Source organism: Oncorhynchus mykiss, chromosome 22, assembly GCF_013265735.2.
Source record: "Oncorhynchus mykiss isolate Arlee chromosome 22, USDA_OmykA_1.1, whole genome shotgun sequence".
Classification (NCBI taxonomy): Eukaryota; Metazoa; Chordata; class Actinopteri; order Salmoniformes; family Salmonidae; genus Oncorhynchus; species Oncorhynchus mykiss.
This window is the reverse complement of record NC_048586.1, coordinates 19,116,557-19,132,388: the sequence shown is the minus strand read 5'-3', so window position 1 is coordinate 19,132,388 and position 15,832 is coordinate 19,116,557.

Sequence of the window (15,832 nt, the reverse complement as noted above, 5' to 3'; positions counted from 1 at the left end):
TTGATGGGGTTGAGGTCAGGGCTCTGTGGAAGCCAATCAAGTTCTTCCACACAGATCTCGCCAAACAATTACTGTATGGACCTCGCTTTGTGCACGGGGCATTGTCATAATGAAACAAGAAAGGGCCTTCCCCAAACGGTTGCCACTAAATTGGAAGCACAGAATCGTCTAGAATGTCATTGTATGATGTAGCATTAAGATTTCCCTTCACTGGAACTAAGGGGCCTAGCCCAAACCATGAAAAACAGCCCCAGACCATTATTCCTTCTCCACCAAACTTTTCAGTTGGCACTATGCATTCGGTCAGGTAGCGTTCTCCTGGCATCCGCCAAACCCAGATTCGTCCGCCGGACTGCCAGATGATGAAGCGTGATTTATCACTTCCGAGTGATTGCATTGCGCAAGGTGATCTTAGGCTTGTGTGTGGCTGCTCGGCCATGGAGTCCCATTTCATGAAGCTCCCGATGAACAGTTATTTTGCTGACAGTTTGGAATTCGGTAGTGTGTGGGGCAGAAATTTTACAAACTGACTTGTTGGAAAGGTGGCATCGTATGACGGTGAACTCGGGATCTGCCCCTCCGGGTAGAGTCCTGTAAACGTTCCCCTTGATTTTATTAGCCCTTTCCCCATTTCCAAGATCCTTAGCCCCTCTGCTGTTCGTCTTCTGTTGCCCCGCACCCTCCGTATATATCCCACATTTCATGTATCAAGATTAAATCTCTGTCTCACAGCGCTCTGTCTCCTCCTTTTACCCGTACTCCTGTTTTTCTCTCTAGTCTTCCCGGTTTTGACCATTATGCCTGCCCTGACCCTGAGCCTGCATGCCGTTCTGTACCTTTCAGAGGCTGCTCTGGATTACTGACCTCTGCCTGCCCTCTGTTTTTGTAATAAACTTTTGTTACTTCGAACTGTCTGCATCTGGGTCTTATCCTGAGCTCTGATATTTCTCCCATTCTTCTTTGCAAATCCTCTCAAGCTCTATCAGGCTGGATGGGGAGCGTCACTGCACAGCGATTTTTCAGGTCTCTCCAGAAATGTTAGATCGGCTTCAAGTCCGGGCTCTGGCTGGGCCACTCAAGGACATTCAGAGACTTGTCTCGAAACCAGTCCTGCCCTGTCTTGGCTGTGTGCTTAGGGTCATTGTCCTGTTGGAAGGTGAACCTTTGCCCCAGTCTGAGGTCCTGAGCGCTCTGGAGCAGGTTATCATCAATTAACTCTGTACTTTTCTCTGTTAATCTTTCCCTTGATACTGACTAGTCTCCCAGTCCCTGCCGCTGAAAAACATCCCCACAGCATGCTGCCACCACCATGCTTCACTTTAGGGAAGACGTGACGATTGGCATTCAGGCCAAAGAGTTCAATCTTGGTTTCATCAGACCAGAGAATTTTGTTTCTCATAGTCTGAGAGTCCTTTATGTGCCTTTTGGCAAACTCCAAGTGGGCTGTCATGTGCCTTTTAATGAGGAGTGGCTTCTGTCTGTTCACTCTACCATAAAGGCCTGATTGGTGGAGTGCTGCAGAGATTGTTGTCCTTCTGTAAGGTTCTCCCATCTCCACAGAGGAACTCTGGAGCTCAGCGTGACCATCTAGTTGCTCAGTTTGGCCAGGCGTCCAGCTCTAGAAAGAGTCTTGGTGGTTCCAAACTTCCTCCTTTTAAGAATGATAGAGGCCACTGTGTTCATGGGAACTTCAATGCTGCGAAAATGTTTGGATACCCTTCCCCAGATCTGTGCCTCAACACAATCCTGTCTCGGAGCTCTACGGACAATTCATTCGACCTCATGGCTTGGTTTTTGCTCTGTCAAGTAGACCATAATCTATGGATTTCCATTAACTGGTAATACAGATATGCATCTGTTGGTTACAGATATTGTACCTTTAAAAAAAAAGTAGGGGCATGGATCAGAAAACTAGTCAGTATATACCACCATTTGCCTCCTGCAGCGTGACCCATCTCCTTCGCATAGAGTTGATCAGGCTGTTGATTGTGGTCTGTGGAATGTTGTCCCACTCCTATTCATTGGCTCGGAAAGGTTGCTGTATATTTTTGTGAACTAGCATACGCTGTCGTACACATAGAAACTGCTATGCCCTATGTATCAAAGGTGCAGGGTAGAGTACCGGGTGGTAGCCATCTAGTAACAGTGACTAAGGTTCAAGAAAGAGTACTGGGCGGAGGCCGGCTAGTGATGACTGTTTAAAAACGAATTCAGGATCGGAGGGTCCCCCACAGGATGGTTGAACTAACGTAGGAAAATGCGATTAGCATGAGGTTGTACGTAACAAGAACATTTCCCAGGACATAGATATATCTGATATTGGCAGAAAGCTTACATTCTTGTAATCTAACTACACTTTGTAGATTGTAGAGGAATGCAAATACCTGGGTGTCCTCTTGGACAATAAGCTTCAGTGGAGTAAATGTACAGACCTGATCGACAAAAAGAGCCAACAGAGACTGTACTTTCTCAAAAAGCTGTGATCTTTTAATGTAGACTGTACTATACTGACTCTGCAAATCTTTCAATGAGAATATTTAAACTTTTTGTATTGTTTGTTGGTTTGGCAATGCCACTGTCAGCTAGAGAAATATGATGAGAAGGATTATCACCACAGCAAGCAAGGTACTTGGAGTCAAACAGGCAGGCCTGGATGAGATCTTTAAGGTCAGGGCCCTCCGCAAGGCTCACAAATTCTTTTAGACCCAAGCCACCCCCTGTACCCGGACTTTGAACTACTTCCCTCTGGGTGCAGATATAGGGCAACCATCAGCAGGAAAAACAGAACTAGACAATCATTTGTGCCAGGTGTAACATCCCTCCTAAATAGCTCGGGCTAATGTTCCTATCGACTCCATAAGGCCAGCAGGCTAGTCTTTTTAAAACGTTTTATAGGTATGTAACTGTTATGAAAGTTGTATTGTCAATTTTGTTTTGTATTTAAACGCCACTTTAAATGTGTGCATGACACTGCAACAAAATTTCCCCATGGGGACAATAAAGTCAGTGAGTAAGTACACTGTCCAATTTACAGTAGCTATTACAGTGAAAAAATACCATGCTATTGTTTGAGGGGAGTGCACAGTTATGAGCTTGAAAAGTTATTAATAAGGATGGTAGGGGACGCCATGTGCGACTGACGTGTTTTCCGTTTGCTCCCGTGGTATTCTTAAAGTTTATGTGAATTTTGCAGCAGAACCATATTTATTTTCAAATATTAATTTGATGATCCCTTTCCATAAAAACCAAGACTACTTTGCTTCCGAATGTCAGCATGTCGACCAAACATAAGGCCAAAAGCATGACTTTGAGAAAACCCGGCCTACAAGACCCGCTCTCATCACCACCCTCTCCTGAGTCTGAGGGCCCGGGGACGCACACTTTACCCGGGGGTGCGGCTTGGCCTGGCGGCGCTGAAATGAACATTCTCGAGGCCATCAAACTACTACGCTCTGAGATAGTTGAAATGAAAACACAGGTGGTTGCTACGATTGAGGCCAGAATACAGGAGGTTTCTGATACTTTAAAAGCAGATTTAACCATCCTGCGGAACGAGACTGTGCCAGCAATCACATTACTCAAAACAACAACTGCGTCACACACTACAACGATTGCAGCACTGGAGACCTCCGCTACTAATGTCTCCGATTTAACTACATCCCTGGAGGCTGAAGTTAAACGCCTAGCTGCGGATTTGAAAAAGGTGGAGGAGAGCTGTGTGAGTTTAGAGGGATTCTCTTGCAGCAATAATCTGAGACTTGTATCGGTCCCAGAGTCAGCGGAAATGCATCACGCCACGGATTTAGTCTCAGGGCTGCTGAAGGATGTTCTTGCCTTAGATGAAAAGCCCCTGATTGATCGAGCCCACCGGTCGCTGCGCCCAAAGCCCCGGGATGGGGAGAGGCCCCGTGACATAATTCTTCGAGTGCACTTTTTTCATGAGAAGATGGAGATTCTCCGACGAGCCCGCAATACCACTCTGAGCTTTCAAGGACAGAGCTTCTCCATCTACCAGGACTACTCCCCCACTGTTTCCAGGCAGCGCGCAGCTTTCGGACAGGCGAAACGAGTACTTCGGGACCATCCAAGTGTGAAGTATGGACTGCGATTCCCGGCCCGTTTATGGCTATCTCATGAGGGTAAAGACTACACATTTGAATCTCCGGATGAGGCTATGGCTCACATTCAACGTCACATCAGGAAGTCTTGAATATGCTCACAGTTCAGCAACTGTTGCTTGCGAACTGTGGATAGTAAGTAACCCACCTGTGGTACAATTATGTTTAGATATAACAGGCTAGTCTTGTATAGTTGGCGAAACTATTTAGGCTTATTTGTTGTGATCTAATGTTTTGATCATCTAGCGTGCGTGCCTTACAAGCATTCAGTCATTTTAATTTAATTGTATTAAGGTTTTACTTAACTCCTGTGTTTCTAGGCTGTCTGCTCACCTATTTAGTTTGTTTACACATTGTCTCAGTGACTCAAAATATTTTTGGTTATTTGTTTACTGCATCCGTTTGCATTGACCCAGTAAACAGTAAATGTCTCCCGAGGCTACACGGTTTTTGGGGTCTCACTTTAATTTTAAAAGTTTTGAGCGTCATTTATGCCCAGCAAACGTTCAACACTTAGTTTTTTGGTATTGGTTGTAAGCTGTCTCAGCGTCAACTAGACTACTATTATAATTACTATTAACAAAACGTTATGTTTGTCGTAAAAGCAACACAGCTCATCACCCTGAACACACCATCCCCACTGTCAAACATGGTGGTGGCAGCATCATGGTTTGGGCCTGCTTTTCTTCAGCAGGGACAGGGAAGATGGTTAAAATTGATGGGAAGATGGATGGAGCCAAATACAGGACCATTCTGGAAGAAAACCTGATGGAGTCTGCAAAAGACCTGAGACTGGGACGGAGATTTGTCTTCCAACAAGACAATGATCCAAAACATAAAGCAAAATCTACAATGGAATGGTTCAAAAATAAACATATCCAGGTGTTAGAATGGCCAAGTCAAAGTCCAGACCTGAATTCAATCGAGAATCTGTGGAAAGAACTGAAAACTGCTGTTCACAAATGCTCTCCATCCAACCTCACTGAGCTCGAGCTGTTTTGCAAGGAGGAATGGGAAAACATTTCAGTCTCTCGATGTGAAAAACTGATAGAGACATACTCCAAGCGACTTACAGCTGTAATCGCAGCAAAAGGTGGCGCTACAAAGTATTAACTTAAGGGGGCTGAATAATTTTGCACGCCCAATTTTTCAGTTTTTGATTTGTTAAAAAAGTTTGAAATATCCAATAAATGTCGTTCCACTTCATGATTGTGTCCCACTTGTTGTTGATTCTTCACAAAAAATACAGTTTTATATCTTTATGTTTGAAGCCTGAAATGTGGCAAAAGGTCGCAAAGTTCAAGGGGGCCGAATACTTTCGCAAGGCACTGTATACTACTGGGCTGCAAATTTCAGAGCCGTTCTGTACTGGCTGCAGACTGATCCTACTGGCCCTAGACCACTCTGGGTCCAGATGGAGTCTGAATCGTGTAAACCTGCAGCACTTTCCTCTGTGTTGTGCTCGTCTCTCCCAGTGTCCCTAGGCAAAAGGTGTGTCAACCCAATTGTAAAGCAGTCTCTTAAAATTTGGAATCAGTTCCGTTTAGCCTTTAGCCTCTGAGGCTTTTCTCTATCAGGCCCAATCAATCAGAACATTTTATTTCCTCCATCTTTGAATGATGGGGCTTTTGGCATTTGGCACTCACTAGGCCTCTCTTCGATAGCCCAATTATTCTTTGATGATACATTTGCCTCTTTTTCTCAGCTGCAGGAAAAGTTCAATCTCCCCCAATCCCATCTTTCCGCTATCTCCAGACTAGAAACTTTGTCAGAGCTAACACACCTGGATTTCCCAATAGGCCTGCGAATACAGCTATAGAGAGCATCTTGGCGTTGAACAAGCTTCCTAGGGGCGCAATTTCAGATGTGTATGCAATCATTCATGACTTACAGAACCCTTCTTTGGTGCCTTTGAAGACTCGATGGGAAAAGGATTTGGGGGAGGAACTTGGGGAAGACGCCTGGAAATCTGTGCTGCGCAGGGTGCACTCGTCCTCTTTTAGCACTAGACACAGCCTCATTCAATTCAAGGTGGTTCACCGTATCCACTGGTCGGGGGCCAAACTTGGAAGAATATTCTCTGATTTTGATCCTACCTGTGTCAGATGTAAAGTGGAACCAGCCACACTGTTGTATATGTTTTGGGGCTGTCATAAACTGTCAGGTTTCTGGGAATTAATATTTAAATGTTTCTCTGATATATATGACACTGTTATAGATCCGTCTCCCCTTACAGCCCTTTTTGGAGTACTGCCCATGGGTACCCCCCTATCAAGAATCCAGTCGGACACTGTTGCTTATACAACTCTTTTAGCTAGACGGCTAATACTACAGAACTGGAAGATGGCAGCTCCCCCATCTTATAAATATTGGGTGAGAGATGTGTTGTGCTCTCTGAAGCTAGAAAAAATTCAATTCGGTCTGTGGCCATGACTCTCTGTGAGTGGTTGCATTTCTCCACCCTTATCCCTTGACTGTTTACAGGAACAATGGTGAGGTGTTTGCTCTGTCCCTGTACTATAGATTGCCCTTTAACCTCTGTAGCCTTCTGCCTGGTGTGTTTAACTTGTCTAAAGTATGGTATCTTTAAAGCTATTTTTTTATTTGTATTTTTATTTGTATATTTTTTTCTAGTTGAGTATATTATTTATATTGCTTTGTCTTGTCTCTGTGTGTGTGTGTGTAAAACTTAATAAACAGAGTTTAAAAAAAAGTTATTAATAAACCAATTTGGCACAGTCTTGATACAAAATTTGGATCAGAAGTGCAATGGTTCATTGGATCAGTCTAAAACTTTGCACATACACTGCTGCCATCTAGTAGCCAAGATCTAAATTGCATCTGGGCTGGAATAATACATTATGGCCTTTCTATTGCATTTCAACGATGAGGGTACAAACAAATACAATAAAACGTTTTTTTTTCCCTTTGTATCTTCTTTTACCAGATCTAATGTGTTATATTGTCCTACATTCATTTCACATTTCCACAAACTTCAAAGTGTTTCCTTTCAAATGGTATTAAGAATATGCATATCCTTGCTTCAATGCCTGAGCTACAGGCAGTTAGATTTCTCTGGAGAGCCATACAGTTGCGGACGGTGAAATTGCCGTACCAAGCTGTGATACAGCCCGACAGGATGTTCTCAATGGTGCATCTGTAGCAGTTCGTCAGGGTCTTCTGCGGTTGAAGACCACATTGCCTGTGTGAAGGGACCATTTCAGGTCGTCAGTGATGTGCACGTCGAGGAACTTCAAGCTTTTGACCCTCTCCACTGATGCCTCGTCGATGTGCATGGGGGCATGCTCTCTCTGCTGTCTCCTGTAGTCCACAATCAGCTCCTTCCTTTTGTTGAAGTTGAGGGAGAGCTTGTTTTCCTGGCTCTCACTTTCTTCCTGTAGGCTGTCTCGTCATTGTTGGTAATCTGGCCTACCACTGTGTCGTCAGCAAACTTGATGATTGAGTTGGAGACCTGCATTGCCACACAGTCATGAGTGAACAGGGAGTACAGGAGGGGCTGAGCTGTAATCGATGAACAGCATTTTTTCATAGGTGTTTATTTTGTCCATGTGGGATAGGGCAGTGTACAGTGCAATGGCGATTGCGTCATCCGTGGATCTGTTGGGGCGGTATGCTAATTGTAGTGGGTCTAGGTTGTCAAGTAAGGTGGAGGTGTTGTGGTCTTTAAATAGTCTCTCAAAGCACTTCATGATGACAGAAGGGGCGATAGTCATTTAGTTCAGTTACCTTTTTTGGGGTGTAGAGGAACAATGGTGGACATTTTGAAACAAGTGGGGACAACAGACTGGAATATGGAGAAATTGAATATGCCCGTAAACACACCAGCCAGCTGGTCTGCACATACTCTGAGGATGCGACTTGGGATGTCATCTGGGCCAGCAGCCTTGCCAGGGTGAACACGCTTAAATGACTTACTCAAGTCGACGATGACCTAATAAAATTATCTTGGGAGGTAATATGGTCGGCATTTGATGGTGAGGTATTCCATATCAGGAGAAGAAAAGGACTTGAGTTCCTGTACGTTACCACTATCACACCATTAGTTGTTAATCATTAAACAAACCCCTCTGCCATTCTTTTTTCAAGAGAGTTCCTTCTTCCTGTCAGCACGATGGATGGAGAACCCTGATGGGTGAATGGACAGGGTAATATATCCGGAGAGAAAAGGGATTCTGTAAAACAGAGTATGTTACAGTCCCTGATGTCTCTCCGGAAGGAGATCCTCGCCCTGAGCTTGTCTACTTTATTGTCCAGGGACTGAATATTAACGAGTATACAAGTACAATCAGAAACGGTGGATGGTATGCATGCCGCCTGATTCTGACTAGGGCCCCACTTCTTCCTCTTTGCCGGCGCCTGCATTTTGGTGCAGTCCCCAGGATTAATAGATCTCCCTTAGGATGTTCAAACAAAGGTTCCAGGTCAGGGAATTTCTGCTCAAATATCTAGTGCGTGACCGGCAAACTAATGTCCAAAAATGATTTTAGGTTGTAGTTAATAATACAAGAAACATTCTGACAAATAACACACAAAAAATAAATAATACTCCGTGACATAATAACTGTGTGACATAATCAGCCATGTCAAATGTGACATAACCCATTATGTCGAATATGAAATAAGAATGTGCTTTATAAAGGGTCACATGTTGGGCTGAAGGATGGCATACGCTCTAAAGTGATATCATGTTAGTTACACTACACCTAGTCTCTTTCCCAGACACTTCTGCCAAATGCGTGAAAGGTTTGGTGAACCAACACATCAAATTTGGCCTTCATTAGTTTAGGTTTAAAATCACATGTTAAAAGATTAATTGTGGAAATGGGTAGGGTTTAGCAATAATTATGCCTTTTTGACTGTGTTAAGTAGTGACGATGACTAATACTTTACTCAGTAAGGTTACTCCTATAGAATTCTATGGTCAATCCCATTAATTCTATGGTCAATCCCATTAAAGCCAACTTTGAATGGTTGATATCCCAGGCTTATATGTGTTGTGTGTGCAATAGCCTGGGGACGACATTACACCAAGAAACACTTACCTTGATGAAAGCCCCCAACCTACATAAATTGAAAGTGTCTTTCTTCTGGGACCAAGTGACATGTTCCTCAGAACACAAACAAGCACACAACAAAAACGAGCCATAACGCATGGTACTGAGCCCAGTCAAGCAAGTTTTTGACACATTCACCCACTCCCCCGCTGAAAGATAAGCCACAAAATGTTGGCATCATTGTGACAGGTTGTAACCAAGCCCTGGTCTCCAGCATGGGAACAGAAGAGGAATACCTGGTGCAGTAGTCTCCGGTTGGACAACTCCAAATCCTCTTGGTTATGACAAACACACACACACACAAACTTAAGCTTTGTAAGTCCATCAACCCACGTAAATACCTCTCACACCCTACAGTAACCTGTGAATAATGAGAGAATCTTCATAAATCAGAAGAACCTTAATAGCCTATTTATTGACACTTTATGGAGTGTGCTGTAATACTTAGTTTGAAGTGAGACATCTTCTGTCATTCATAACACATCTATTTAGGCTCTACATCGCATTGCGATGAATGCTCACTGAATTAAAGGGCAACTACACTCAAAAATCCAAGTTTCTTAGATTTTTCACAGAACTCAAAAGTAATTCCCTGATGTAGTTTAAGCCATCCATGTCTTTTTCTTCTATTAAACAATTGTGAAAACACTGGGGTGAACCAGAAACAAATGGGGGGACATACGACACCTGGAAAAAACAAACAAGGAAACGTAATTTAGAGAAGAAAAAAATAAAATAAAAGCCCTGCCAAGGTTTTTAGCTGTGCATGACTGCACTTTAGAGTGTGTCATCTTGCAGCACAGCATTTTGGGGGAAGTTAAGATCAAATCCAATATTAACTATGCTCCCAAGAGGGAAGATGTTGGGCCATCCTAGAAATGTTTTAGTGAATTATAATATAATATTTAACATTTAGCAGACACTTTTATCCTAAGCGACTTAGTCATGTGTGAATATATTTTTTACATATGGGTGGTCGAAGCCAATATCCTGGCATTGCAATGCTCTACCAAGATGCAGGACAGGGTTATGATTTACAAGGCCTTTATTAAGAGGTGCTTATTCCATCCTTTATAAAGCACAGATTTGTCATATTTGACATAGTGGGTTATCGACAGTAAAATACTCTGAAACTTTTTTACTGCAGCATACTGTAAATGATGAAAAATGTTGTGGGCGGGGAAAGAATTGCTATATTTCGAATGGTACAGTCATACTGTGTCCTTGAAGCGCCAAAAACCTTTTGACCATTAGTGGTGCATGATATTGTTGTCTCTGGTTCATCAACATACCCTGTAAGAGGCTAAATAGGAGGCTATATTTGTTGCACCCGTAAGTGAGAATGCTGTACCAATTTAACTCCTATCTGGTTATGGTGCCCCATCCATTTAAAAATGTATTTAAAATTATTGAAGTGACTGCAAGTCTTAAACCTTAAATGGTTGAGCATTTTGCCATATCCTTTTGATCTGTTTTGCCCTACAGTCGTTGACAGTTTGGAATCTGATGTCCTCCAGCAATTTTTTACTTTTACTGTTGGAAAGCAATATCCCAAATATAAATACATGTCACGCCCTGACCTTAGTTATCTTTGTTTTCTTTATTATTTTGGTCAGGGCAGGGTGTGTCAAGGGTGGATATATATGTTTAATTTGTCTAGGGTTTTTTGTATGTCTAGGGTTTTTGTAAGTCTAGGTGTTTATATGTCTATGGTTGCCTGAATTGGTTCTCAATCAGAGGCAGCTGTTTATCGTTGTCTCTGATTGGGGACCATATTTAGGTAGCCATATTCCTTGGGCATTTTGTGGGTTCTTATTCTATGTTTAGTTGCCTGTCTGCACTATTCAGATTTGCATCACTGTTCGTTTTGTTGTTTTTTCTTTAATAAATTAAGAATGTACGCTTATCACGCTGCGCCTTGGTCTCCTCCGTACGACGACCGTGACAATACATTAAAGTACACACACTAAATGGTAAATGTTTGCAAAGTTTAAGCAAAGTTTTGTTTTTTTAGACACAACTGCAAACTTCAAGGAGTTGGTCTGATGGGAATCAGTGATGTCATCGGCCTCCCCCTTGCTTGAGGAACAATGGAGGAGCAATAGAGAACAAAAGAGGAATTACATGACAACTGGACTGTAACATTAACTGGCTATACACTGTACTGTTTTGTTGTAGCTCCACAGACCTAATATGTGGATGGTGTGGGAAGAAGGTCCACGACAACCTTCTATCTGCAGGATGTTTATTGTAGACAAGTTAGCTATAACACGTTAGTTTCTGGACACCTACGTGTGATCTGTACTGGAGCTAAACAGAAACTAAACTGCTGAACCAACGGAGAAACACTGAACATAACTTATAATGTCATGACAGTTGGAACATACAGCTGTTAAGTAGAGATCAAAGTAAGAGGGACATACTGCTTCTGTGGCACAACAATAATGTATTTATATTAAAGTAGGTGTACTGTCATTTGAAATACATAATTTTACTTGCAAACAAGCTGCCTGTAAGCTACTGTCAAATTCACTGTAACCCCTTTACAGTGTAGCCAGACTATTAGCCTACTCCGGTACACGATGTGCATAAGAACAGCCTCAGTGTGCCATTCACAATAATCCCCAGGCATGCCTTATTCCTTAAATGATAGTTGAAGGGGAGCATGATATTTTTTGCAGTGCATGGGTGAGTGCATAACCACCTGTGTCACAAACCGTTGGTAGAGGCAGTAGGCCCAAAGTAGGCCTACAACGCTCTTATATCATGCTACAGTGTCTCATTGCAAAGTAAACCCAGTAAGTCAGCGTACATACTTCAAAGTCAAACATAAACTACAGTAGGAAAAAAGCTCTTGGCACCTTCTAAGGCAAAACATTAGAAAAACATTAGAGATGTTTTCCCCCATGCAGTAACTTAATAAGGGACAGCCCAGGGTACTTTCCGACTTTACTACAATACAGTACAATACAGTACAGTAGCCACTTCTTGATGCAAACAACTGTAGCAGGTCAAATGCCAAGTCGAAAATGAAAATCACTTCTGCATTTGGGATTGAACCATTCAGGAAAATATTTCATCATAAAAAGAGGAAATGTTGCAGTTCTGAAGAACCTGCAAGGGGGAAAAAAACTGAAGGCAAAAACCTAACATTTGGTTCATATTTGAATGCAGGAAAGCTACTCAAGGAGAGAAAGTCTGATTAAAAATATTGCTTTGTCCAGTACAATATTTTATCCATCCAGTGTGATTGTTGATTATGGACCATTACTATTATGACTATCTACAGGTGTACTATTACTCAGTAGTAAAGAACATGGGGGAAATCATATTTTGTTAAGCCCTTTTACTATTGGAGAGACCTTCGACGCTTAGGTTACTCTTTGTACAAAACTTGGTTCTTCATAGAGTAGCTATTTTCCAACAATAACCGACAAGCACACATAAAACTTGAAAAAGCCATACATGCACATTAATAAAATCATTGAGGATGATAACACACAATAAAGTCTGGGACTTATTTCCATTGTGGTCCTCTTGAGACAAGATGGCTAGACAAGATCGAACAGAGTATGGCAGTGAAACAATAAAACAAAAACAGAGAAGAAGAACATCTATCTCCTCATTCCAGTTATATCACAGGGGTTATTCATATGGGCACAGAAGATATCAAACATATTTTTACTTTATATTTTAAAGCTGCCCAGAGAAGACGTTGTTTTTATGGGCAGAGGCAACTCATTCCATTCTGAGGCTCCAGTATACAAGAAAGTATATTCCCAGCATTACTCCTGAACCTATATAAGCACACATCAGCAACACCTGATCTGGTGCTGTGATTGTGTGCATCCCTAACAAGAGGAAAGTAATCACTTAGATATCTGGGCGTAGGACCATAAATACTCCTGTAAACCAAACCTAGTCTAATCTGGGACACCCTAGCCTCAACAGGCAGCCAGTTTAGTTCCTGAAAGCAGCTCCTGCCTATGTGAGTAAGTGGACTCACCTTCAATACTACAGCTTATTCTGCGCTATCTGGAGCTTCCCCTTCATTAGTTTAGATAAGCCACCAAACCAGGAGGTACTAGCATAGTCAAAATGGCATTGAATGAGGGCAGTAGCTAGCACTTTCATGGAGTCCTTATCAAGCAGCTTGGACTAACTCCACTCTGATTTCAGACAATCTACACAATGAAGTCAGTCAAGTAAAGTAGACATGAATCAGTGGAGTATGTTTTTCTAAAACCCGACTGAAAATCATACATTAGACCCTGTTTGTTAACATATTCATACATTTTCTCATGTACAACTCTCTCCAGGATCTTTGATGTTACACAGATGATAGATACAGGCCTATAATTCCCAGGGGCAGACTATCCCTTTCTTATAGAGAGGTATAACTTTAGCTTGTTTCATGTCCCTGGGAAAGGTACCTTGTTCAAGACAGAGATTAACGATATGCGTAATACAAGTGCCAATTTGCTCAGCAGAATCTATAAGACACCTTGCAGGAATATTATCCAGGCCTGTGGCTCTGGAGCATTTAAGCTCTGCCAGCATACTGATTATTTTTGCTGTTGCTACCTTTGCAAAAGAAAAAGAGTTTGGCTGAAGCCCTAACTCTACATAATACTTCTTGACTTGGTTGCTTCCATACAAACCAGAACTGGGGGGCAGCTTGCTAACCAGCTTGCTGGCAACAGAAGTAAAAAAAAAGAGTTGAATTTATTGGCAACCTCTGCTTTTTTCCATCTCCTCCTTGATGTTCGGTCCAATACTGTTTAGTTTGTTTTTGGTAGTACTACTACAGCCAAGTTCCTTAAATGATTTCCAAAACTTTTTAGGGTCATTTTTGTTCTCAATTATTTTCTCAGCAAAGTAACCCTCTTAGCTTCATCCATCCTGCTCTGTGATCAGATGTAAGATAAAATTACACTTGTCTAGGGCTCTCTTCAGTAGAGATTGTAGGCAACAATGACAACTGGGGAAGAAACCAAAGGGAGTGACATATAAAGGGCAAGTAATCAAGGAGGTGATGGAGTCCAGGTGAGTGTCATTATGCGCATAACGCTGGTGACAGGTGTGCGCCCTAACGAGCAGCCTGGTGACCTAGAGGCCGGAGAGGGAGCACACGTGACATTGGTGTTACATTGTTTACGGAAAACTCATCTGTTTCAAAAGCAAAGTATAAGTCAGACAAATGCATAACTGATGACAATGCAACTAGAAGATTGTTTTGTGTGTTTGCAGGTTCAGTCCAATCACCACAAAGAATTACAAGAAGTCTTCATGGCAACCAATTTGTAAAAAAAAAGAAAAAAGTACCTAAGTACCAAGTTATAATTGTTAATAGCATTATTTAAGGCTAAGGCCAAAGCCTTTTGTATAAAAGCCTTCCTGTGTCCTTCAGGGGATCGCCTTACTATGTGCTGGTCAACGTGCCTTGGGAGAATGTGAGCGGCGATGGTATTTCTTGTAACAAAGTAAGTATGAGGAATAGGATTTATTGTTAATGTATTGTTTTTAGGCATTGGCGCCCATATTCCACCTAGACCTACTCTCCTTCTTCCTGGGCACGCTCTCCTTGAGTGTTGCAACACATTATTATCGTCAGTTTGAGTATATGAATTAAACATATAAACCTAGTGATACTTGTTTGTGAGAAATCTGATATTGCTAACTGTTCAAGTCTATCTTATAGGACAGTTGTACGAAGCTCCCGGAGCCCGAAGATGATGTAGGCCTATGGATGTTGTGTCTTACTTGTGACACTGAAAATTAAATAAATTGCTGTTGCATAATGTTGTCTGATTCCCATGCTCCACTCCTTGATCGAAAGAACCTGTGTTATGTTTATCTTAGTACCTCGCCTCGCTTCTTAAAAAGGTGGTGCGGCTGTGTCTACAGGAATATTATGTTCATTTCCCTGACGTCACATCCGCATTGCATACTTACTCCCATTCACAGAGAATGTGTTAGTAGGACATGACGTGATCCAGCTTGTGTGTGTATATAACTGCTTGACCTACCTTGCAGAACATGGACCAGGACACCTGCCATTCATTGTGGTAGGCTTGCTTGGGTCATAGACTGATTAACATTATTAACTAACTATTACACATTCAATCACTTTGAAAACAAGAATGCTGCGTCTATATCAAGCACTGTCTAATAAGATACTTTATGCAATTGTTGTACTACTCCACTATTGTAAAAAAGCTTTTGGAAATGCATTAATTAATGTCTACATTTGTGCATTCTATTGCAGACACCTTAATGCATACTTTGAAATGATATTATATCAACTGAATTAAAAAAAAAATATATATATATGTACATATAAACTATTCACAACATTCACAGACATTATGTAATGTTCCCAGTATAATGTTATTATAAAGTATTGTGATGTCCACTAGAGAACATTACAAATAGGTTCCTACTTCGCTCTGATAGGACGTTATCCTTGGGACATCCAATGACCACAAGGGGGCGTTTCCGACAGGTCCTGGATTGTTACAGACAGACTATTACAATAAGATCTTAGAATGACCATTAGGGGTTGCAAAAAGGTCAGTGGGTTGTTCCAATGGGACGTTATATTCAGGCCATTTAGCAAACAAAAGGGGGCATCCAGTA